This window comes from Protopterus annectens, chromosome 6.part0 (assembly GCF_019279795.1).
Source record: "Protopterus annectens isolate FY-2018-M chromosome 6.part0, PAN1.0, whole genome shotgun sequence".
Taxonomy (NCBI): domain Eukaryota; kingdom Metazoa; phylum Chordata; order Ceratodontiformes; family Protopteridae; genus Protopterus; species Protopterus annectens.
The window spans coordinates 1,087,835,275-1,087,860,498 of record NC_056737.1 but is presented as its reverse complement, the minus strand read 5'-3'; positions in this window follow the sequence as shown (position 1 = coordinate 1,087,860,498).

Below are 25,224 nucleotides of genomic sequence, written 5' to 3'. Positions count from 1 at the left end.
GGTAGTAGAAACAGGTATTTCCTGTGCAGCACACAGCACATTTACAAATAGCACAAGTGTTTTCAATGCATGCCTGCAAGAGAGATTGGTTGTCCATGCTAAGTCAGAGTACCCTTCCATGGCATAGTAGGAATATGCATTGTTATAACCTATGAAACAGCCCCACTGAAGGTCATATTAAGCCATAATGAGTACCATAGTAAATATAAGTATTTTTTATAAATAAATAATGATACATGTGGAAACAGTGAAGTTCAGTTAAGTAAAGGTAATGCAGCAGTCAAGAAAGGAGATGTTTTGAAAACATCTCAAAAAGCAAATACTCTAATTGTAGTAATCTTACAGATGACGTTAGTAAAGCAGATATTTCCATACAAATATTTTCTGACTACTTTCTGAGCTTTTATTAACAATGTTGTTTTAGTTTCATGTTGGATTTCTCTCTGTGTTAAACCTGAAAACCTTCTGTGTTTTCCTTTTCATCTTTTCAAGGTATTCAGGTTTACAAATCAAATAACCATTAATCCTGCCACTACGTGAATAATAGCATGTCTTATCTTGATTATGATTTCACAGGTAATAAAAATGTTTAGCAACATATGCTTTAAATACACATGATGCTTTGTTAAAATAAAATATTTCACAGACCCTCTTGGCAGTGGAGAAAATCTACATGTAACAATCTGCTTAATTCTGGGTCAGTCATCTGGGACTTGGCTGTCTGTGTTGATAACAGACTCTTCATTGACCCCCTTGCCTCATCACTTTATCCCTACCATATTAGGGCAATCATTGAATATAATGCCTGATTCAACATGTAGATCACTAAACACTTAAACATGCTTAACACAGCAGTTTCCTCACTAGACAGACTAAAATCTAACTCCATATATTTTGTTTCACGTAGACTCCTCAGGGGTGATGCTTGCTTATGAACAGCCCAGTATTCTAGGACCACCTGCACCTAACCTGTTTAATTTTGATTAGATGTATATGCACACAGCATTCTTCCTTACATCTACCCTCAAAAGCAAGCATCCTGTATATGTCCGATATTTAACAGTGAGAAAAGTGAAAAAGGTGTACTCCAGTTTCTTTCTCCTGAAGAGTATACAGCCACTGGACAAGCAATAGTCAACTTTTACAAATCTCTAATGCATAATTGTGAGGAAAGTTAAAGAAATAATGACCACACTCACCCCAGCTTTTACACAAGCTATAGCAACTTAATGTGAATACCTTTGAAAAGGGTTCATTTTAGACTAGACAAAGCTCAGTGAAGATGCTGAAGATGGAGACCTCCTACTAGGTATGTGTGAAAAAACCCTTATTCAGCTGGTGGTGTGGGGGTTTCAGGGCCAAAGAAGCTCTGATGGTCTAGTTGCTGTGTGTTAACTGTGAGTCTACTGTTTTCTGGAAGACTTAGCCCTCAGTAGTGTGTGCATCTACAGATAAAATTAGTGATATAATTTTACACACTCACACGCATACTGACACTGTCCCTGGCAAGCCACATCTATCACAAGACAGATAAAAAAACACACACACACAAATACAAGCCACACTCTTACCTACATGGCATGTTTTTGGGGAGTTTGTACAAAATGAGAGCACCTGGTTAAAACCTGCAAAACAACAGGGTGAATACGCAGGTAACACACAGAGGTCACAGTGAAGACCCTTACCAGAGAACCAAGTGCTGTGAGATGGAAATGAGACTTGCTGTGTCACTGTGCAAGTGATCAACAGCTTTCAAATATATCCTGCCTAGGCTACCCAAAATATTCCTTTATTGCCACAGTACTGCATATTTAATGGACAAATAAATGTAAATAACTGTAAAAACAGGGATAGACACCAACGATCAGTGCAGCATTTTCCAGCACTGTCTGTGCTTTTATTTCATACCACCGAAGTACCAGAAGGTGTTTATATGATAATGTTTTTAATATTTTTATTAGCAAATAACATATATTCTTAATATTCCTAGAAAATAGTTGACATTTACTCTGGTTTCCAGAGCCAGATCATGGTCAAATGGGGCCCTAGACAAGGCAATGGTTGGGCCAATATACACATAGCACCTCCCACAGCCATTCCAGTTTCTCATTACTTTGCTATTTTTCTTCATTTACCATAAACACTGTTCAAACCTCTCAGTGTGCATACTATTTTATTCTTTACTTCTACAATGATTACAGATATTTGGATTTAATTTAAAACTTTTATTTTAAATTTTATAGCACAAAACTGATAGACATTTACTAAATAAAACAATACAGTCTCACAGTGAAAACAGACTTAACATTAACAGTAAACCTCTCAGGCCTTGAAACTCACATTCATTGAAACATCATTGAAACCCACATTGAAAGAAAATGCACCTGACCCGTGGTGGAAAAAGTTTATCTTTGGGCTGTTTTCAAACCATAGGCCACTTGTATGCATTTTTAGGACCATGCATACATGCATGTGCTCTTCAGTTCACTTTACTGATTATATTAAATTGTATTCTTTGTGTAATACAGCACCACTTGTTAGAGGGTGTTTTAAATGTGTAGTTTTGAACATTTTTCTAGTAAGCAATGTAACAAAATGTAATAGTCAGTGATGATAGACCTGCCAATTTCAGAACATTTCAACCATAGAAGGCCACTCAAACTTCTGTCATTACAATCCATCAATGTCAGTCAATGTGCACAATCTCTGTAGAGAATGAAGAAGTTGCTGCTAACAAACTACTTTGTATTTCTGAATTTCATCTACAAATTCAGTGCTTCCTGTCCTTGAAGAATCAATTTCCTATGTTGCAAAAAAAAAAAAAAAATTTTGGTAAGCTGATAATACTGCAATAGGGAATGGATGGCAAACCGACAACAGGCTTTTAGTTATTAGGCATCACATCCAAAAGAGGATGCAATCAGGACTGCAGCACCCCCACCCCCCAAAGTACAACACATTATTAGCAATCCATCTACATGCTGTGTAAGTAGATCCCACAGCCTTCTGCATCAAAAGCAAGTATGCTACCTGTTCGGCAACTAGCACTGCTTTAAAATTTTAAGCACAATGGTGATCTAGCCTCTGCCACCAAACATGGCACACTCATACAATACACAGATGACTCAACCATCATCTGCTCAGCCCATTCCCTACCCAAACTGCAAAAAGTCACACAGGAAGCCTTTTCCTCTGTTGAAACCTGGTTATCCGATGCCCAATTAATACTCAACCCAAACAAAACTAAACTACTCATCTTCCAACCCACCAAACATACTCAAAAGAACTCTCACTTTAACATCACAGCAAAAGACAACACCACTATATACCCAACTGAACAAACCAAATTGCTAGGAGTGGAAATAGACAATAAACTAAAATTTGACATTCACATATCCATGACCATAAAAAAGTCCACAAAAATCTAGGAGCGTTATACAGAAATAAGCAACTTCTCACCAAAGCAGCAAAGATTTCAATAGCAAATTCCCACCTTATCTCCACCCTACTTTATGCCTCTCCAATATATACCAACGTAAGGCAATGCGATCTAAACAAGCTAGAGACCTGCTACAACAAAATCGCCAAATTCGCCACAGGGGCATCCTACCGTAGTCACCACTGTTTCTCACTTGCTGAACTGGGCTGGCTTGAACTCCCTCACCTCCTTCAGTGGTATCAACTCTCACTCGCCCACAAAATAGTAAACCATCCACTAAATGTCCCATCCCTCCAGAATCTACTCCAACCCTATCGCACCACCAGACCACTAAGATCAAGCAACAAAAATCACTTGCAGATCACTAAAGCCAGTAACTCTGCTGGTGATGCACTATTCTCTTGCACCATAGCCACATTATGGAACTCCCTCCCACCCACAATTACCTCCATACCATCATGCATCCACTTCAAAACTTTACTAAAAGCGCACCTAAAAACATGCTGGTTGTGCCCTTGCAACTCCTACTCTAATATCACCCACCCCATCCAACCACTATCTTTCTTTCCACTCCACTAACTACCTTGATTATAGCAAGCTCAGATGCTCATAAGCCTAGTACTTATTATACAGCAGGAACTTCTTATTGTAACAGTTGTTAATGTCTGTTATGTACTTCACAGATAAAGATTCTAGTTGTCTACTGAGGTACTATGTTCTTCATATGTAAATATGTTGTAAGTAATTGCTATGTTAAATTGTTAATCACTATGTAATCCAATGTAACTACTGTCTGTTTATTTTAACTGTGGAGCTTTTCTCCCTGGGCCTCCACTGAAAATGGACCTACGTCCAGTCGGACACTCCCGGTCAACAAATGTAAATAAATAAAATGACTATTTGCTAAACAAAACAGTTGCACATTGAAAACAGACTTAGCATGATCAGCAGTAAACTTCTCTACCCTTGAAGCTCATAATTCCTTGAAAATGCACTAAACCAAGTAAAGCAACCCTCAACATCACCAGTTCATCCCTTTGTAAAATAATTTCACTCCCTGTTACATCACAGGCATTGAGTCTTATGAAACAGCTGTATTGTGCAGGAGGTAGAGCCAGATCATGGCCAAATGAGGCCCAAGGCAGGTTAATGGATCAGGCACCCTCCAGCCATGCCTGTGTCCCATTACTTGGATATTTCTCCCCAGTTACCATAAACACTGTTCAACCCTCTCTGTGTGCACACTGCTTTCTGCTTTACTTCTACAATGCTTACTGATATTTGTATTTAATTTAAAACTTTTATTTCAAAATTTGTACCACAAACACTGATAGACATTTGCTAAACAAAGCAATACAGTTTTTACAGTGAAAACAGACTTGGCATTATAACTTCTCTGTCCTTGAAACTCACATTCATTGAAATAGCATTGAAACCCACATTCAAAGAAAATGCATCTAGCCAGTAGTGGATAAAGTCTATCTTTGGGCTGTTTTCAAATCATAGGCCCCTTGCTCACATTTGTGTGTTTATCGATTCACGTTCCTGACTGCATTAAATTTTATTCCTTGTATAATACAGCACCATGTGATAGAACACATTGTAAGCAATGAAATAAAACATATGATTCAATAATGACAAAACTGCCCAATTTGGAAAATTTCAACTGTAAAAAGACACTGAAACTTCTGTCATTAGAATCCACTAATATCATGCAATATGCACAATATCTGTGAAAGCAAAAGTCATCTGAATAATTCCATATTAAAGATATTCTGTAACTAATAAAGAGGTTACTGCTAGCAAACAACTTCATATTTCATTGTTTCATCTATAAATCCAGTGCCTGCTGCCCTTGAAGAATAAAGTGTCTACATTACATTAAAAACTGGTAAGGTGGTAATATTGCAATAGAGAATAGATGTCAAAGTGATAACATGTTCATAACTAGGCATCTCATCCAAAGGAGGACATACTCAGGACTGCAGCATCCCAACCCCTTGAAGTCCAACACAGTATCAGTAATCTATATACATGCTTTGAAAGTAGAACCCACAACCTTCTGCATCAAAAGCAAGGATGCTATCTGTTTTGCTACTAACAATAATTTAAGTCTATAACACAATAGTGATAGCATTTGCTAAACAAAACAGTTCACATTGTAAACAGACTTACCATGAGCAGCAGTAAGCTTCTCTTCCCTTGAAGCTCACAATTCATTGAGAAATGCACCTAAAACACCTTTCCTTGAGAAGTGCACCTGAAACTCAATTCCTTGAGAAATGCACCTGGCAGTTTGGTGGTTGGGGTAAAGGATTCAGGCTTTTGTTTCCTATAACTAAGGTACAGGGTTTGAGCGTAAACAAATTATTCCACCTGCTATCCCTAATTAGGGCATTTTATACACACACACACACACACACACACACACACACACACGCACACTCTTAGCATAATACATCGGGACAAAGCCTGAACAGTAAGGATAAATTTTAAATATTGCTATCATAAACGTAGAAAGTTGCTAGAATAAAAGGTCTTGTGTTACCATGCATTTTCTGAAGGGTATGAAGTCTGAAACTCAAATGCCTGTCATTATTTAGTGAATTCAGTCCTCACTGATTTGCCAGAAAAATCCAGAAAATCATAAATTTTATGTGGAACAGACTAAAAATGTGATGCGAAAATCTGGACCATATCTCTCAACCTCTTAGCACAAAAAATTTGGATAAAGCCTGATATAATGGGGTGGGGACAAAGGCCCAAAATATAGGGGCAGATTTTAAATATTGCTCCTATAAACTTAGAAAGTTGCTAGAAAAACAGGATTTGTCTTAGCATGTATTTTTCTGAAGGATATGAAGTCTGAAACTCAAATGTATGTCATTATTTAATGACTTCAGTCCTCAGATCATCCAAGTCACTTGCAAGGAAATCACAGATTTTATGAGGAAGAAACCAAAAATGTGAAGCAAAAGTCTGGACAGTTGAGAGGTCTCTCTCTCTCTCTCTCTCTCTCTCTCTCACTCACACACACATGTCCGTGTTGTCTGAAGCACACACACTAGCTTTGTTCCACTATATGTGGAACATTCATTTCCATTCATCATCATAGCTCACTGTTGTTCTTTGTCCTCGATTTTCCTCAATTCCCATCCTGTCCCTTATGTTAGTAATGGCAAACATTGTACTTTTGTTCTTCAGAATAAATATGTTGATGCAAAACACATTCTTCTGTAGACTTTATAAGGGAATTTGATTCGTTTTGGCATATTTCCTGATTTTGACCTTCTTTATCATTATCCCTGATTTTGAGCAAGGTTTGAGAACCTTATTCACCAAGAAAAGCAGTTTTAATTAGTTGCTTTTACTGCAACCGCGATTGCAACCATGAGTATTATGTGGTCATGTCCGTTAATTCACTTCTGACTTCTCTTTGTAGCATTAACTACTGATTGCTGAATAAATCTCATTTTAATCCCCCCCCCTTTATGTTTTAAAGTAAAACAAAGCAAGACTGGCACAAGGAAATTACACAGTTCTTCTACGTCTAAACAATTTAGTAGATTCACATAATTTAGTCTCCTAGATTCTTTGCTTCGCCCTCGTGACCAAACCACACCAAATGTGGGTAAATCCAGCATTACCCACACCCAGGCATGGGTTATTGTTTAGGTCTTACACTACTGTAGGCTACATGCAATGTCACACATAGTACTGGTTCTACGTTGGTCATAAAATGGCGTCAGGTGTAAAGCGGATGTCAGTACATACCAGTCCTTAGAAATTAATGCTACTAGAAGAGCACCACCTGAAGCAAGGTGAGGAAACACACCACCAGCATACAAGCAAGTATCAGGGGGAAGGCTGGGGGGGTACTGCAACATATAGAAGAGAAGGACATCTATGGTTATGCTAAGACTTTACCCAACTATTCTATGTCCTTCTATTCATATAGTGCAGTATTCATAACATGAGGGAGAGCTCATGCAGAAAAAGAGTTGGGTGGAGGGGCTGTATCACTCTCTACAAACCCCTGCAGAATAGCCCTTGCAAAACCAGCTCTGCACCTGGAAATGCCATCTAACTTATAGTGTTTTGTGAAAGTGCGAACAGAGGACCAGGTAGCTGCTTCTAATATAGAGCAGGTGTCTAGACCCTTGAAAAAAACACCAGAGGAGGACATAGCTTTGGTAGAATGTGCCCTAACAGGTATAGCAAGAGTCTTCCCATGGGACACGCAACAAAATGAAATGGTTTTGGAAATCCAAGTGGAAATAGTCTGCTTGGAAACAGGCCTGCCCAGGGCCCTTGGGTGATAGGAGACAAAAAGGTGGTCAGATTTCCTAATAGGTTTGGTTTTGTCCAAATAAAATCTGAGTTGCCTATGCACATCTAAAGTGTTTAAGATCCTCTCACTAGAGTACTGCATAGAAGGGAAGAAGGTGGGAAGATTAATGGACTGATTGAGTGACAATTTGTTTACCACCATGGGCATAAAGGAGGGGTTAGTGCATAAGGAGACCCTATCCTTGTGGAAAACAGTGAAGGGGGAAGACATCAGTGCCAGAAGTTCAGAAACCCTTCTAGCACAAGTAATGACCACAAGAAGAACTGTTTTCCAGGTGCAGTGCTGAACAAAAGAAAAACATCCTGGCTCTAAAGGAGCCAATCTAAGTTTTTCTAGGACAAAATTAAGATTCCAAGGTGGAAGAACTAGTTCCCTTGGTGGTCTAATATGTAGGACGCCTTTCAGGAAAAGTTTAACCTCTAGCCTTGCGGCCAAGAGAGGAGTCATAGGCAGACATGCTGAGATACTGGAAAGATGAGCTTTTACTGAAGAGTATGACAGTCCACTCTTTAATAACAGTAGTTCACACAGGTGGGACAGAACCACTGGAACCTCCACCAGCAGTGGTTGCAGATCCTTAGAAAGACACCAGATGGAAAGCCTTTTCCAGTTGGAAGTATAGGATTTGCTAGTATTGAGTTTTCTGATCTCCTGCAGAACTTGCAGCACATCCTCAGAGAAATGATGTCTGAAAAGAATCAAAACCCTGTCGCCCACAGGGTCAGTTGTAGGGCTGACATCTGTGGGTATATTAGCGACCCCTTGTCCTGTATGAATAGCTCCACTCTGGGGTTGCCCACAGGGTCAGTTGTAGGGCTGACATCTGTGGGTATATTAGCAACCCCTTGTCCTGTATGAACTCTGGGGGGGTAACTTGTGATGACTACCCTTGGCTAAATGCAGAAGAAGGGGGAACCAATGCTGTCTTGGCAAAGAGGGAGTCACCAACAAGATTTTTGGTTGCTCCTATTAAATCTTCAACAGCACCTTTTGGAGAAGTGGGAAGGGGGGAATGCATATAGAAACATTCCCTTCCAAGAGAAGGCCAGGGCATCTACCTTCCATGCCAGAGGATTGGGAACGCTGGCACAAACTTTCGAAGTTGTCTGTTCATGGGGGAGCCAAAGAGATCTACCTGAGGAATACCCTACTGATGGACAATGTCCATAAATAAATCGCTGTGTAACATCCATTCGTGGGACTGAGTCATGAACCTGTTGAATATGTCTGCCACAACATTTTGAGTGGAAGGAATGTAAACCACCTGGAGGGTGTGTTGACTGTGGGATGCTAACTCCCAGGCTTGGAGAGCCAGTCTGCACAGGAGATAAGACTTGCCCCCCCCCCCTCCTGCTTGTTGACATACCAAAGGACTGTGGTATTGTCTGTAAACCACTTCAGGGCACCTGGGAGAAGAAAGGGTTTGAAGATTTGTAGAGCAAACATCAGGGCTCTCATCTCCTTTATATTCATGTGTTCCCTGTTCTGGGAGGATGACCACATTTCTTTTACCTTCCAAGAAGCCAGGGCTGCTCCCCATCCCAAGTCTGAAGTGTCCATGTACAGCTCCTGAGTGGGAAGGGGGTGGCATTAAGGGTAAGCCTGGATTCCAGGTAACCTGCTGAATCCACCAGTTTAGTTCCTTTTTCAAGCAGGGGAGAAGGGGTATCACAAACTCTAGTGAATGAGAGTGTTGCATCCAAATTGTTCTGAGGTACCACTGGAATTCCCTCATGTGTAGCTTGGCTAATGGTTGCATGGGAATAGTGGATGCCATGAAGCCCAAGAGGCAAAGAAACTCCCTGGCAGTTGGGGATTGAAGGGGCAAGAGGGCCTGGAAGTAGGTGGTGAGAGACAGGACCTTTTCTAGTGGTAAGGAAGCCAGCATCCTGTCTGTCTGGATTCAGCAGTCTAGGGAAACATGGTCTTGAGAAGGAACCAGGGTAGATTTTTGGTAGTTTATAGTGAATCCTAGAGCCTGCAAAAGTGACACCATGAAGAGAAGATTCTCCTGAAGGGTGTCTGGAGCCAGAGCCTGGAGAAGAAGATCATCCAGGTATGGGAAAATTTGAATACCCTGTAGTCTGCAAAAGGCTATGACAAGAGCTAAGGAATTTGTGAAGACCCTTGGGGCCATAGACACTCCAAAAGGCAAGGCAGAGAATTGAAAATGTGAGGAAACAATACCAAAGCGAAGATACTTCCTGAACCAAGGATGAATGGGAATGTGAAGATGCCCATCCTTGATGTCCACAGACACAATATAGGCCTGTGGAAGGATGATGGGAAGAAGAATGGGCAAGGTTAGCATGCGAAAGGTGGGAACCTTTAGAAAAGTATTTAGCTGAGATAAGTCTAGGATGAGTCTCCAGGGACCATCCTTCCTTGAGACCAGGAAGATCCTGGAGTAGAACCCTTTCCCTCTTTGAGAAGGTGGCACCTCCTGAAGGGTGCCCTGAGAGAGAAGACTGGAAATTACTTGGGGAAGGAGTTACAGCTGTTTGTTTGGGAGTTGTGGAATACCCCTGAAGGTAGGTAAAGCTTTCCACACCATGAGTATCCTTAAAGGAAAATGGGGGACACATTAATCCTAGGTGATCTGTTTACAAGCAGAGTGAGAAAGGGAAAGGTGAAGAGAAAGAGGAGTCTGGCTGCCAGGGGGGCAGTTAGTCACAGACTACATGGCTTAGCCTGAAAGGGATGCTTCTGAGCAGCAGGAGTGGATGTGGAAGATTTGGAAGAAAATTGCTTCCTATTATCTCTTTTACCCTTTGATGACTGGGGTCTGGAAGGTTTCCTAACAAAGGGAATCTTAGAAGGATAGTTCCTCTGAAACCTTGGAACCAGGGACACAAAATGGGCTTAAGGTCTTGCAGCTCTTTGCCTTTTTCTTGTAATGATTTGAAGAGTTCTGCAGCAGAGGTACCAAACAGTGCCTTGTTGTCCAGGGGAGCATCCATGATTTTGGCCTAAATGTCATGTGGCAAAGGCTGAAGTCTCAGCCAGGAGTATCTCCTGAGAACCGACACAGAAACAGCCACTCTGGCTGATGCCTCCACAGCATCATAGTTACACTTAATGGAATGGTGTGCAACTTGAGCAGATGAGTTCAGAATGGAGGATAACTGAGCCATTGTAGGAGAGTCTGGAAGCTCTGAAAGTAACTTACCAGCATCCAAGAGAAGGGGCAAGGAGTATTTAGCCATATGGGTATGGTAGTTTATGGCCCTGGATGTCACAGTTGTTGAAGTGTAAACTTTCTTTCCCAGCATACCTCTCTGCCTCTTAGAGTAAGAAATCTAGGCAAAGGACCAAAAATAGGGTCAGTTTTTAAATATACTGCTCTTACAGACTTAGAAAGTAGATAGAATAACAGGTTTTGCATTAGCATGAATTTTCTGAAGGATATGAAGTCTGATACTCAAATGTCTGTCATTATTTTCTGACTTAAATCTTCAATAATTTGCTAATGATTTGCTAGAAAACTACTATGAAAAATGGACCAAAAACATGAGGCAAAAATCTGGACATTTTGCAAAAATTTGTACAGTTGAGAGGTATGTTCTGCAGGCTCTCAATAACTTTACTCTCCTTGTCTGAAGGGAGAAGGCAAGAGGAGGGCAGCATCTTGGAGGCCTTATCAGCAGACACTGAAATTGTTGCAGGGTCTGCAGAGGGACATTTAAACAGGAATTTGGAATCCTCTGGCACCTTATAGAACCTGTCTAGCCTTTTAGGGGCAAGAGGTTGAGAGTCAGGGCACTTAGAAGCTGCTGAGAATGCATCTAAGAAGGCTAGCAGAACATGGGGCATGGCAGATGGGGAAGGGGAATCCATCTGCAGAAAGTCAGAATAACTTTTTTGGATGTCTGACACCTGAGAACAATCCCATTTAAAAAACTCATCCATTTTAACAATGGTTTCCTCAAATGAAATATCCTCTCCAGGGGAATCTGTTCCATTTGATTCCTCTTCTGGGGAAGCATATCCTAAAGAAGATGACATCTGAGCAGAATATTCCAAAGACTCATCCCCAGGTGAATCCTCTTCTTCTTATGAAAGTGCCACAGAAATCCTCTTGTGTGGAGTAGAAGGAGAGGGGAGAGAGAGACCTGAAGATTGTCTCAGGGCCATAAAGGCATTGAAGAGCCCTTGAGAAAAAGCTTGCCAATCAGCAGGCTGCTCTAGGGAGGCAGGGGAAACATTTAATTTTCAGTTTTTTTCTTTTGTGGAACATCCATGTGGTGGAAGGACGCGGGGCCCGACATTGGCCTACACTCAACAATGTTAGAAGGGACATCTTCTCAAACAATGATCTGCAGAATGCCATGTGGGCCTTCAGGTACAATGAGGCTGGGTACCTCCCCCACATCCAGAATGGATGCCTGCATATCCCCCGAGGACATGCTAGTAGGATCCTTCACAGCCTCCACACTGGTACCCATGGAAGGAGCACCTACAGACTCTGAAACGGAATAAATCAGGACTAGATTTCTTGGCCTTCTTAGTTAGCAGGTCACCTGAAGGGCCTGACGCACCTTCCATATCACATGCTAGGCACTTAAGGCACTGGTTTTCTAGGTACAAATTAAGGTAAGCTAAATGGCTATGTAGGATCTTGGGGATAAAGGGATTGCAAATCGAGCAAGAGGTATGGTCATGGTCAGGGCCTAGACAAAAAAAGACAAAGGTTGTGTGAGTCTTTATGTGGAATTTACCTTCCACACTGACACTTGCCCTTCCGAGCTGACATGTAACCTCAACAATAACAGTAGCAATGGATGGCCAGTGCAAACAACCCATTGCACATCTGCATTCAACTTCACAAGCCAAGCTTGCACAGGGCTACAAGAGAAAGCTCTTAAACCATCATAATGGCTGTCTAAATGACAGCTCATCCTGGTTGACTCACCCCAGTAATGGGGAAGGAATGGGTTAATGGATTTTCCATTGTAGCCCTGTGCAAGCTTGGCTTGTGAAGCTGAATGCAGATGTGCAATGGGCTGTTGCACTGGTCATCCCTCACTTCTACATCAGAGATTACTAGCATGCAGCTCCTAACCCCCATGCATATTCATTCTTCTTTGTCTGCCTTTTCCTTCCTCCCTGCCTGGCTGTTCCATTGCTGAGGTTGCTAATCTTCTGATAAAAGAAAGGTGTTATACAAGCTTTTATTAAGCACTTCTCACCACTGTTAAGCACTGTTCTTATGCTAGGGGCTTAACAGAGGTCAGCAGCCATCACAGAAGAGTGATGACAAGTCACTGAATATTTCATTCACACTTTATTAACACTTCATTAACACTTTTTCAATACAAAATAAAATAAAGTCTGAATGAGATGTTAAAATAATCTGAATGAAAGGTTTAATGAAATCCTGCCACTCTGTTTGTGCCAGCCAGTAAATATAAAGCTGATGCCAGATACTGTCCCATAGTTTCATAGGTGGCTACTTGGCTATTGGTCTAAGAGCCATTTTAAGCCTAGCTATGCTTGCCCCAAATTTACCAAAATTCTGTAAAACATTTGGTACTATAACACTTTAATCTTAAATACTGTAGCACATGGAAGTAGACTAAGGTATGGTATATAAATGCCCAAAGAATTTATCATGCTTAGGGTCTGACATAGCTCAGTTACACAGGCTGGACCATTTCACTCTGCTGTGGCTTTGACCTTGCTTGAATGATGTCTGATTCTGATAGTAATTATACTGTGACTGAAATACTGGGTTTCAGACTTATTAAAATTGTATTTGTCTCTGTTTAATCTTCAAACCTGAGTTTTTAATGGTTTGGAGCACTGTCTGCAATATTTTGCTTTGTATGCCTTTATCAGGATCAAAAACTAGCACATCTCCCATGGCAATACATCAGCCTTAATGCCCTTTCAACATATTGCTAATTTCATGTTGAAATATTTCTTGTGGTGATGTTATGCGAAATGGCAGTCTTTTGAAACAAAACCGTCTGGATGGAGTAATAAAAGTTATTAGTTTTTGACTATATTGACCTAAGGGTATCTGCCCGAACCTTCTTGAAGCAACTAAGAAAGAGAATACTCTGGTACCATCCATCTTAGATGCAATATCTCCAAGGGCAGGAAGTATGAACCTGTCTCTCATGACTGCATCATTCAGTGTTTTTAAAGTGACATATAAACATAACCATAACATTGTGAGTTTAATCAGACAGAGGATGAACACATTACATATTGAAAAGTGACTGATTTGGTTGATATTGACGTGTCTCAAACGTTACAGCTGGAAGTGAATTTTCCTTTTTTTGAATACATTTCTAGTTATTTTTGGCATTTTAACTGAAAATCGATAAAATGAATTATTGTGAGACAAAATGGCAACCTTTCAGTAAAAAGTGGCTTACTTTGCACTCCACAGCATCTCCTTTACTGTTTGGTGTAGTTTCTGCATCTGACTGGTATATTTATATTTATATTCAGCCATTATAAGTGAAAAGTATCCCACAGGACAGACACCATACCATGCTCTTACCTTATAGTATTCAATAATGGCACTACACTCAGAATTGCAGGGTTATGTTGCAGGTGTAATTCCACACAAAATGGCAACATATTGAAAACATAGTTACCATCACACCTTCTTCCTCAAGCATGAGTGAAGATCTATATGCATTATGGGTAATAAGCATATTTATACATATATAACATTGAAAGCTGTGCGTAGAACTTCTGTATTAAAATACTGTAATTTCAGGATTACAGTAATGTTAGAGTTAGTATATATAAGTAACATGGGTATGGGGGTGCAACGTCCTACCTTGCAGTGTGCAGGGGAGGTGCAGAACCTTCAAAACACTTTAAACACATAAGAGTGAGTTATGAGATTTACCATTTTTTGTGGAATAAGGGACATGAGGTGGGTGGGGTTGGCATAATGGTTAAAGTCTTCACCTCACAAACACAAAGTACACGGTTTGATTCTGAACTGTGGTTACTGAGAAGTATGGCTAGGCTTAAAACGTCCCCCTGGAGTCACTAGATTGCTAATCACCTATAAACTTATAAAACTTAAATTTTCAAAGCGTCAGGGCTTACAGTGTCAGCTCTTATACTTCCAGTAAACAGCCATTTTAATCTGTGATGAAGTGATTCAGATGAACTTGTCTCTTAATATGGTATACATTCCATTACAGCAAAATAACATGGCAGATACTCTAAGCAGAGAAATCTTAACCTGTCACAAGGGGAAGCTAGTCAGTGAGCCCTTTCTCAGGATAAAGTGGGGTCCTTCAATAGTGTAGCAGTTTCCCTTACATCTGTTTTACTTCAAGAATCATCATAACAAAGCTTGGGTGACAAATTCCTGTTTTGGTCAGTTGGACCCAGTATCCAGTGCCTACTGTTCACATTCCATCCCATTCCTCCTTGTTGGGCTATACAAAAAATAATTCTGTCTTCTGACACGTATGTCTGTGGTTCATCCAATAACCTCCTCACAACAAACATATAAACCAACAGCCTGATTACATTGTAACTCTTATTCTAAGCCTCTTACTTCTGATTTAAGCACTTGGGCTCCAAACTAGTTATCTTACATTAGGGAGGTTTGTGGTCTATACTTTTGTGCCAGGACAGGATAGCTTACACCCTTTTGAGCTAAGAATTGCTGGCTGAAGGCTTATTGTGTCTGTTATTCTAAAAGCGTCTTAGTTCTTTTAGTAGACACCGATCTCTCTCAATGTAAGTTTCCCTTAAAACAGCATTACTATCTTGACAGATTTGTTTTAACTACTAGAGCATCTAGTTTGCACATAGCTGAGTTTTGCTCATCATGTTCCTTGTCTTATTGATCTAGTCAACATTTAAACACTCCTCACTCCTCCCTAGTAGGTCAGCAGCCATGGGCATGCATTTTCTGGCTCTCTGTGGCCAATGTGGTTGAGACAGGTATTCTCAGGCATTGCAGCAGTTGTCTCATGTACACTGACAACCCGCTTATTATTTATAAAACAGATAAAGTGTGTTTACATCTCTCGCATAACTTAATGTCAGAGGCAAAACTCTCATGCAACCAAAACTAATCCTATAGAGGTTGTCAGTGACATTTGCACCATGAAATCACCAACACAGCAACAACGTAAAAATCCACTGAATGACTGGTGTGGAATGGCAAGACTCAATAACTCCTCGGCTTGGACAGTGCACAAAGTTTATTCCAAACAACAAAATATGACTGAACACTCCAGGTTAAGTGCTTTCATCTGGCAAAAGCAGACTTCTTCAGAAAAACAATAATTGATACTGCACCCATTAAATAAACTTTTAGGCGCCAAAAAGACATTTCTCATTAGATGATTTAAAGGTGTATCCATGCAAAACATACATGTAAAACATACATACAGTCCTATCCCTATTATTACAATAAAACTCACATATCAATAGAACATAAATGTTAAAATGTATACATATGAATATAAATATAAATATGAATATAAATAAGATGATAATGTGTTCAATTATCATGTAGTTAATTTATGCCCATATGATTGCTATTGTCAAAGCCAATAATCTAACCATATAAAATCCATTAAAAAACTTTAAAAACATGAAAATAAAATGTGCAGTAGTACTGAACCATAAAAACTATGGGGAGAATGTTAAAGCCTTTTTGGCCATGAAGGAGAGTAAGTGGCAGATAACTATTGATGCCACGAGACTACCTGGCATCAATGATTCTATTAGTATAAAACCATTTCTACATTTAGCATAGTTTTTATGGTTCAGTACAACTGCACATTTTATTTTCATGTTTTTAAAGTTTTTTAATTTATTTTTTATTGGCTTTGACAATAGCAATCATATGGGTATAAATTAACTACATGATTATTGAACACATTATCAGTATCAATTACTGTTGTTCTGAAGAAGTCTGCTTTTGCCAGATGAAAGCGCTTAACCTGGAGTGTTCAGTCATATTTTGTTGTTTGGAATAAACTTTGTGCACTGTCCAAGCCGAGGAGTTATTGAGTCTTGCCATTCCACACCAGTCATTCAGTGGATTTTTACATTTGCACCATACCTACTGCACAAGATAAAGACCCTACACATAAAACTACCTATGCTGAGGCACTTACAAGTAGTCTTCCTAAAACACTAAGAACTCCTGCACAGCACAATCAGAAAATGGGTCCTCAGCCGTTAAGTAAACACTCCATTAAAACATCAGCCACAGTTACACATAGTAACACTGTATCCAATGCCTCTACTGCTAAGCCCTTAAGGCAAACCAGTACACAGCCAAATTTCTTGGTCATTGGTGATTCTATAGTGAGGTACACTGATGTCCCACTCACCAAACTGAACAAGAAGAGAGTTACAGTTAGCTCTCTTTCCAGGGATAGGATCTGTAAAGTCACACAGGCACTCAGGTCATTGAACCATATGTACCAGTATGACTCTGTCATAGTCCATGTGGGTATTAATTACCTGAGACATACCTTTCTTGGCTATATGAAGCAAAACATGATCCAGCTTGCTGATTATGTCCTAGGCAGGTATGAGCCGAGCATTGAGCATCATAATACCTTCTCCAAGGATGATGTCATGTTACCAACAGAAAATGATTGATTTTAACAACTGGCTTAGCTTCTGGTGTCAGTCCAAAGGGGTACAATATTTGACTGCCTGGGAGGACATGGTTGACAGACCATGCTGCTTTGCCGGGGAAGGTCTGCACTTATCCCCTCTAGGTTTTTAGATATTGGCAAAGACCTTTTCCACTTCCATGGTGACTTTTTTAGGCAATACCAAACTGGGGGACTAAAGGTGGAGGAAACTAAGTCTATATTAAAACAATCTCACAACCAGACTAGTTAAAGTGTATGACCCACTGGAACTCATACATGTGCGACTCACCATAAACAGGGTCTCATGCCACATCCTTGCAACCTATAGGTCCCCTTCCATGTCCCAGGAAATCCATACTACCTATCTAAATGTACTAGAGTCCATCATCGTTCAACCCAATGTGATATTCATGGGGGCTCTCAGCTACCCCTCTATAGATTGGGAATCCTGCACCTCTTCTAATGCACAAGCCCATTGATTCCTAAACTTTGTTAATACCAACATCCTGGAATAATTGGTCCATTCTCCTACCAGGGGTACAAGCATCCTTGACCTTCTACTCATGAACATGGGGGGGGCACAATGTTCCTCACCCAGTGTAATGTCTTCATTCATCAGATCTAACCATGAGGCAGTATTGCTTGAAATAAAAGTTAAATCTGGGGAGCCAGCAAAACAAGAAACCTTTAGGAACTACTCCAAGGCTAACCTTTCTCTAATAAGTGACACCTTGGTTAAATTCCAAGCACCAATAACCCAGTAAAAACCATAGTATATGCAGAGCTATTTACAAACTCTCTGTACAGACATATTAATAGTTGTATAGAGCAAGCTGCGCCCACTCATATTAAGACAGCCATATTGATAGCTGTATAGAGCAAGCTGTGCCCACTCATATTAAGACGGCCATATTGATACCTGTACAGAGCAAGCTGTGCCCACTCACAGCCATATTGGTAGCTGTACAGAGCAAGCTGTGCCCACTCACTGCCATATTGGTAGCTGTACAGAGCAAGCTGTGCCCACTCACAGCCATATTGGTAGCTGTACAGAGCAAGCTGCGCCCCACTCATATTAAGACAGCCATATTGATAGCTGTATAGAGTAAACTGCGCCCACTCATATTAAGACAGCCATATTGATAGCTGTTAGAGCAAGCTGCACCCACACATATTTAGAATAAGACAAATTCAAACAACAAGCCACCCCACTGGAATCACATTATCAATCAGTTACACAAGAAAACAAAAAAAATCTTGGCCAAGCGTAGCAGGAATGAAGCCATATACTAAAAGCCCACTGACCAATCTAAACAGACAGCTAAGAGGATTAATTAACACTTCAACAAATAGCTTTTTAGGCAAAGGAAAACTACAAAGCTTTCTACAGCTATGGCCATAACCTTAGGGAAAATATGCAACAGTGCACAGAACTTATTGTAAATGGCATAAGTCACACTGAACCGGAGGCCATTGCCAACATTTTTGCTGACAGCTTCAGCTCAAATCCCCCCCCCACTCCTCCCTGATAGTTCAAAGGAAATACCGCATATTACAATCCCCCCAACAATTACTAGGGAACAGGTCATCAATGCACTTTCAAAGGCCAGAAACACTGCATTGATGGGCCCTGATTACATCACAGATGCTTAATAAGTAGCATGAAAGATATCCTCTCTGGTACAATTGAATTACTTTTCATCTGCAGCCTACAGTCAGGTTTTTTTGCCCAAGGAATGGAAGATGGCTATAGTCATTCCCTTGCACAAAGGAGGTCCAACCATTGATTCAGGTAACTACAGGCTCATAAATCTAACCAGCCTCATATCTAAGGCCATGGAAAGAATCATCATGGACATGGTAAATGAAGACATAGGTGACCTGTAAATGTTGGACCCATCACAGTTTGGCTTTGTTAAAGGAAGGTCATGCCTATTAAATGTGGTGGACTTTTTTGAGAGGGTCATTAAAGCATTTGATGAAGGTAAGACTGTGCACACAGCTTACCTCGACCTGGTCAAGGCTTTTGAAACAATACTCCATTCAGGCATTACAGACAAGCTCACTAATTTAGGTATAAATCCTATTATCACCCTCTTGACAGCCAAATGTCTCAATGACAGGACCCAGGAGGTCAGGTGAGGCCCCAAATGTCCTGTTTTATACAAACATCATTATTCTTTTCGGCCTAACAATCTATGAAACAAAGCGGCATATTTATGTACTAGAGTTCAACCTCTCCATTTGTTAGCATGCAAGAATTGCACACCAGTACTGAACAGCCGTATTTTTTTTTCTTCAGTGGTTTTATTTATTCTAAAAGAAGCTAAAAGGCATTTCACCAGAAACTAAGAGTTTTTATTTGGTGTCAAAGTTAAGGTATAAATCCAGTATTATGCTTGCTTTGTCAGATCTTTTACTGTCTTGCTACCTTGTTTAGTACTGGATTGACTTGTTTTTCCATAAAACCCAACTTATTAGTCATGTCTGCCTGTGAAGGTATACATCCACCGACCACTTTTCATTTTACTGTAAAACAGTTCTTGAAAGGGGATCATTTGAGGCCACTTAAAAAAAAATTCTCTCTCTTTCTCTTTCCTGGAACTTGAACTATCTGGATAGAAAAACGAGCTCATCCTCTAGTTCTGCTAGTTAGCTAACCAGACTTAAATCTTCTGTCTTGGATTATACCTTTTTTTGGTAGTAGTTAGCTCAGTTAGAAGTAGTTTTGAGCTACTAGTTTTGATGTACAAAGAACCTTACAGTTTTCCGTAAGAACAGTGTCTGAGAAAGCAAATCTCTCCTTTATGCCTACAGTTGTCATGGAAGCCTCTTTGAATCAATCTGATCAGCTCCAGTCTTCATCCCTAGAAGAGCAGATGGTAATAAAATCCTGCTTACAATGGATCAATGGATGTACATACACTACAAAGATGCTGTGCAAAAAGGATTAAACTCCTGAGGCAGTCTGTTGGTCTGTGCCTTTTATAAAAGGTAAACAGGGTCATCTATATATTAATAAGACCATTCCCAAGTGACTAGTTAACTGTATACAGCTCTCTCTGACTGGGGAGGTTAGGGACCATATCACTAGTTCAGCAACTACCAGTACAGTGTCCTTCAAATCCAGTATGCCTAATGGAATTGTGCACTGCTGCTTAAACACCAGTTCACTAAACTGTACAAATCATATGTCCACTTTACAAGGCAGAGAAAGGTCTGCTTTGGCTGTCCTACAGAGCATCATGTAGACTATCCATTTTAGACCATTCATTCATCATCAGGAGTTGAGGATACATGGCTTGGTACTCTCGCCTATATTTGTGTAATTCTTGTAATAATGACCCTTATGATTAACACACTTTAGTCGTTTAAGTATACTTAATATAACAATAGATGTATGAACAACAGAATCATTTTTGTATCATTATTTTCTGTCTCCACTCTCCCATAACTATCAGGTCATTATTACCTGTTGGCCTCAGACATTACACCTTGGTAAGACATCAGTCCTTGCCTTAGCTGTTAAAGGACACTGACAGAGGAAATCAAGATTTGGAAATCCTGTTGGTAAGAAGGCAGTGTACAGTGTCTGCTTTACTGGCCTTAGTGTGAGTGCATGCTTCCACATACCTGCAACGACTAACTAGACTGAAGGCCTACTCGTTAGTGGGCTCCCAATCAGTGAGTTGCACATTGAAGAGCTGCAGTACCAGGCCTTTCCCCCAGATGGAGCTTTTACAGCATGTTAATCATAAAGGTCAGTGTTACAAGAATTACACAACTGTAGGCTAGAGTACCAATCCCTCTGTCCTCAAGTGCTAGTGATGCTAGACATTCCACTGTGTGATTCCTTAAACCTCCTGTATTAGAGGTGACATGGGATATATGCAAATTACCCTTTGAGGACATCAGGTGTCTCAGCTAAATGGCAATTTTGATCTATTTATGGACAAATTCAGGCCAAGAAAGCCAAATCCCACTAGCTGTGGACATGCATGTTTCTGCCTTATTATGGCGTCATCAGCACAGCGTAAGTGGAATGTTTGGCTAACATTTGGAAACACAAGGTTGTCATGCCCAACTGATATCCATAAATCTTAGGGTGACTGCAAAATATCCCAACTAACAAACTAAAAGAATGAATAAAAAGGTCACTGTCTTACTCTTTTATTTTGGTTACAATATTCAATATTTCATATACATTTGGTTTAGATTCTGATTTCCATTCTTTAGTAATTGCTTTTTTGGCAGCCAATAGAATTAAACTTAATAAGGCCTTACTATGTTTAGGTAATTCAGATCCTGTGACCGTGCTCAAAAGAATTATTTACTCCCCCAGTACTTCTGGCAGAGTTCTCTATATGGCATATTTAAAATCTGCCAGCTGATTACACTCCCCATAAACATGTTCCCAGTTATCTCTTTCTTCCTCATCACACCTCTAGCATTTGCTTACTAACCGAGGAAAAAAATATTGAAGTCTGGAGTATAAAAATGCCTGTGCAAACACTTGCAAGCAAAAATCCCAACAGAACAAGGTGATTTAGGATTAATTGGTTTGAAGGGATAATTTAGAGCTATGCAGCTAAGTATCACATACATGACATAAGCAGAAAGTTATAATTCAAACTGGAAAGGGATGATGATGTAAAAGTTGGGGTTAAGGAGAGAATGGGATTCTGGGGGCAGAGCCTTAAAGAAAATAATAACAGCCATGCAGAATATTATATTCATAAAGCTGCAGAAACTATTCCAAGAACTGAGTCAGCATGGGAATGGAGGAAGGAGATAAAATAATAACAGCCATACAGAATATTATATTCGTAAAGCTGCAGAAACTATTCCAAGAACTGAGTCAGCATGGGAATGGAGGAAGGAGATAAAATAATAACAGCCATACAGAATATTATATTCGTAAAGCTGCAGAAACTATTCCAAGAACTGAGTCAGCATGGGAATGGAGGAAGGAGATAAAATAATAACAGCCATACAGAATATAAAGCTGCAGAAACTATTCCAAGAACTGAGTCAGCATGGGAATGGAGGAAGGAGATAAAATAATAACAGCCATGCAGAATATTATATTCATAAAGCTGCAGAAACTATTCCAAGAACTGAGTCAGCATGGGAATGGAGGAAGGAGATAAAATAATAACAGCCATGCAGAATATTATATTCATAAAGTTGCAGAAACTATTCCAAGAACTGAGTCAGCATGGGAATGGAGGAAGGAGATAAAATAATAACAGCCATGCAGAATATTATATTCATAAAGCTGCAGAAACTATTCCAAGAACTGAGTCAGCATGGGAACGGAGGAAGGAGATAAAATAATAACAGCCATGCAGAATATTATATTCATAAAGCTGCAGAAACTATTCCAAGAACTGAGTCAGCATGGGAATGGAGGAAGGAGATAAAATAATAACAGCCATGCAGAATATTATATTCATAAAGCTGCAGAAACTATTCCAAGAACTGAGTCAGCATGGGAATGGAGGAAGGAGATAAAATAATAACAGCCATGCCGAATATTATATTCATAAAGCTGCAGAAACTATTCCAAGAACTGAGTCAGCATGGGAATGGAGGAAGGAGATAAAATAATAACAGCCATGCAGAATATTATATTAATAAAGCTGCAGAAACTATTCAAAGAACTGAGTCAGCATGGGAATGGAGGAAGGAGATAAAATATTACTACCATACAGAATATTATATTAATAAAGCTGCAGAAACTATTCCAAGAACTGAGTCAGCATGGGAATGGAGGAAGGAGATTTTGCTGATAGGGATAACTACAGTGGCGGATCCTGGAATTTGAAGGAGAGGGGCCGCAGTCTGGAAAGTAGACCAGCAGGTTGGAGGTGAGCGTGGCAAATAGAAGGGTGAGGGCTGTGGAAAGATCTTCTTAAACTGCTCTGACAACACGTATGAAAGACAGGAATGTAAATTCAGATGCATATCATTGTGGTGTGGCTGGATTATATCATTGTGGTGCAGCTGGGGTATATTATTGTGGTGTGGCTGTGGTAGCAGAGATAGGTAATTCCTACAGCATATTTACAGGCAGTACCAGCTCTTTCAAGTAATTTCTAGGTGAGATGTTTGGTTACCCATGCCAAGTCATTGTCCCCTTCAATGCCATAGCTCATATATACATTATGATAACCTAGCAACAAGTCCTACTGAAATTGACATCACCATAGCAAGTACCCTAATAAATATGGGTGGGTTTTGCAAATAAGTGCTGATTTCTGTGAAAACAATGAAGTTCATCTAGTTAATAACAACACAACAAGTAAATCCCCAAAAGCAAATATTCGGTTCAGTTACACGGAATCTGACATATATAATCTTACATCTTTTTCAGTATCTGGCAGTCTCTAAAAGTCACTGCTATTATTTGTGTCTTCATTGTATTCAACTTGCAAACTGAGAACATACCAAACTGATCCAAAAACTTGATCTAAAAACTTTAATAAATTATCTGAATTTTCCAGCTAAATTGTCAGCAAACAAAGAAATCTTTATTTTTTATACCACACCACGCCATACCATACCATACCATCATCATTATCAACCCCCCCTTTCCCATTTTCTTCATAAGATTGATGTGCTATATAAATTCTCACCACCTTTCTCACTTCTGTGCCATTTTCCCATCTCCTTCAATAATCATGCCTAACTGTCACAGGTCATCTGTCACACAGTCCATCCATTTTGCTGGATACCCTCCTCTCCTTTTCTCTCGCCTCCTCTTTGTCAGTCCCAAACATTCTTTACCAGATTGTGTTGTAGTTTCCTGTACATGTGCCCAAATCACTATAATCTGTTCTCTTTTACCGTCTCTGCAACTGGACCTGGTCAAAAATAGAAGTCAGTCACAGCATCTTAACATAAGTAGACTCATATCATCCCATACGTGGTTCATTACATGTCCAAAGTCCACTTCAGATTTTGGATACACTCATAGCAAAGTAGCATCAAACCAGGCAGATGACTGACACTGCTGTGCAGCATACGAGAGGTGCTGCACCCCTGAGTGCATCACCCTTCGAATGAGATGTTAAACCAAGGTTCTACCTGCTTTAGATGGTGGTGGCTCAGGTGGATATAAAAGATCCCATGGCACCTATCAGAAACAGCAGGGAAAGTTCCTGATGCCCTAACCAAATTTCCCCAAGTAGTGTAAATATCACCTTGGGATTCCCCAGAAAAAGAGTAAGACTAACCTGGTCAACAAAGGATAAATCAATAAAACAAAAATAAATTCCAGTCATTCATACAGACTGCTATGCTTTCAAAAAATATATATTTTCCTCATTATTTCTCTAATTCCTTGCAGTACGGTTCAAGGGAGTGGGTAAATTAAGGTTTTGACTTTATATACTGTATTATAAATTGCACCAGTATAGTCATCCATTCCAGCATAACACCCTTGTATATCCACTGTGATATCTTCTAATGTCACAGAGCACTTGTTGCAAATCAGTAACATCACTCCCTCTGTACCTTACACCATGAAAAGTACAAGCTACTCCCCAAGATCAATATTCCCTTAATACAACATTGTAGCATGTTCCTGTTCCCCTAAATGCGTCTCTTTCAGGGCTATAACAAAAGACTCAAATGTCCTTAAATAACCCAATGCTGGAAACCTTTTAAATGAATTATCAGTTTATTTATTTTAAGACACAAAGCCAGAGATGGATCATGGTCAAATGGGGCCCTAGGCAGGGTAATAGATAGGGCCCCCAGAGCAGCCTCTACTGCAGCAACCACCTATCCACCCCCTGCAGCAGCTCCCTCCCCAGCCATTCCAG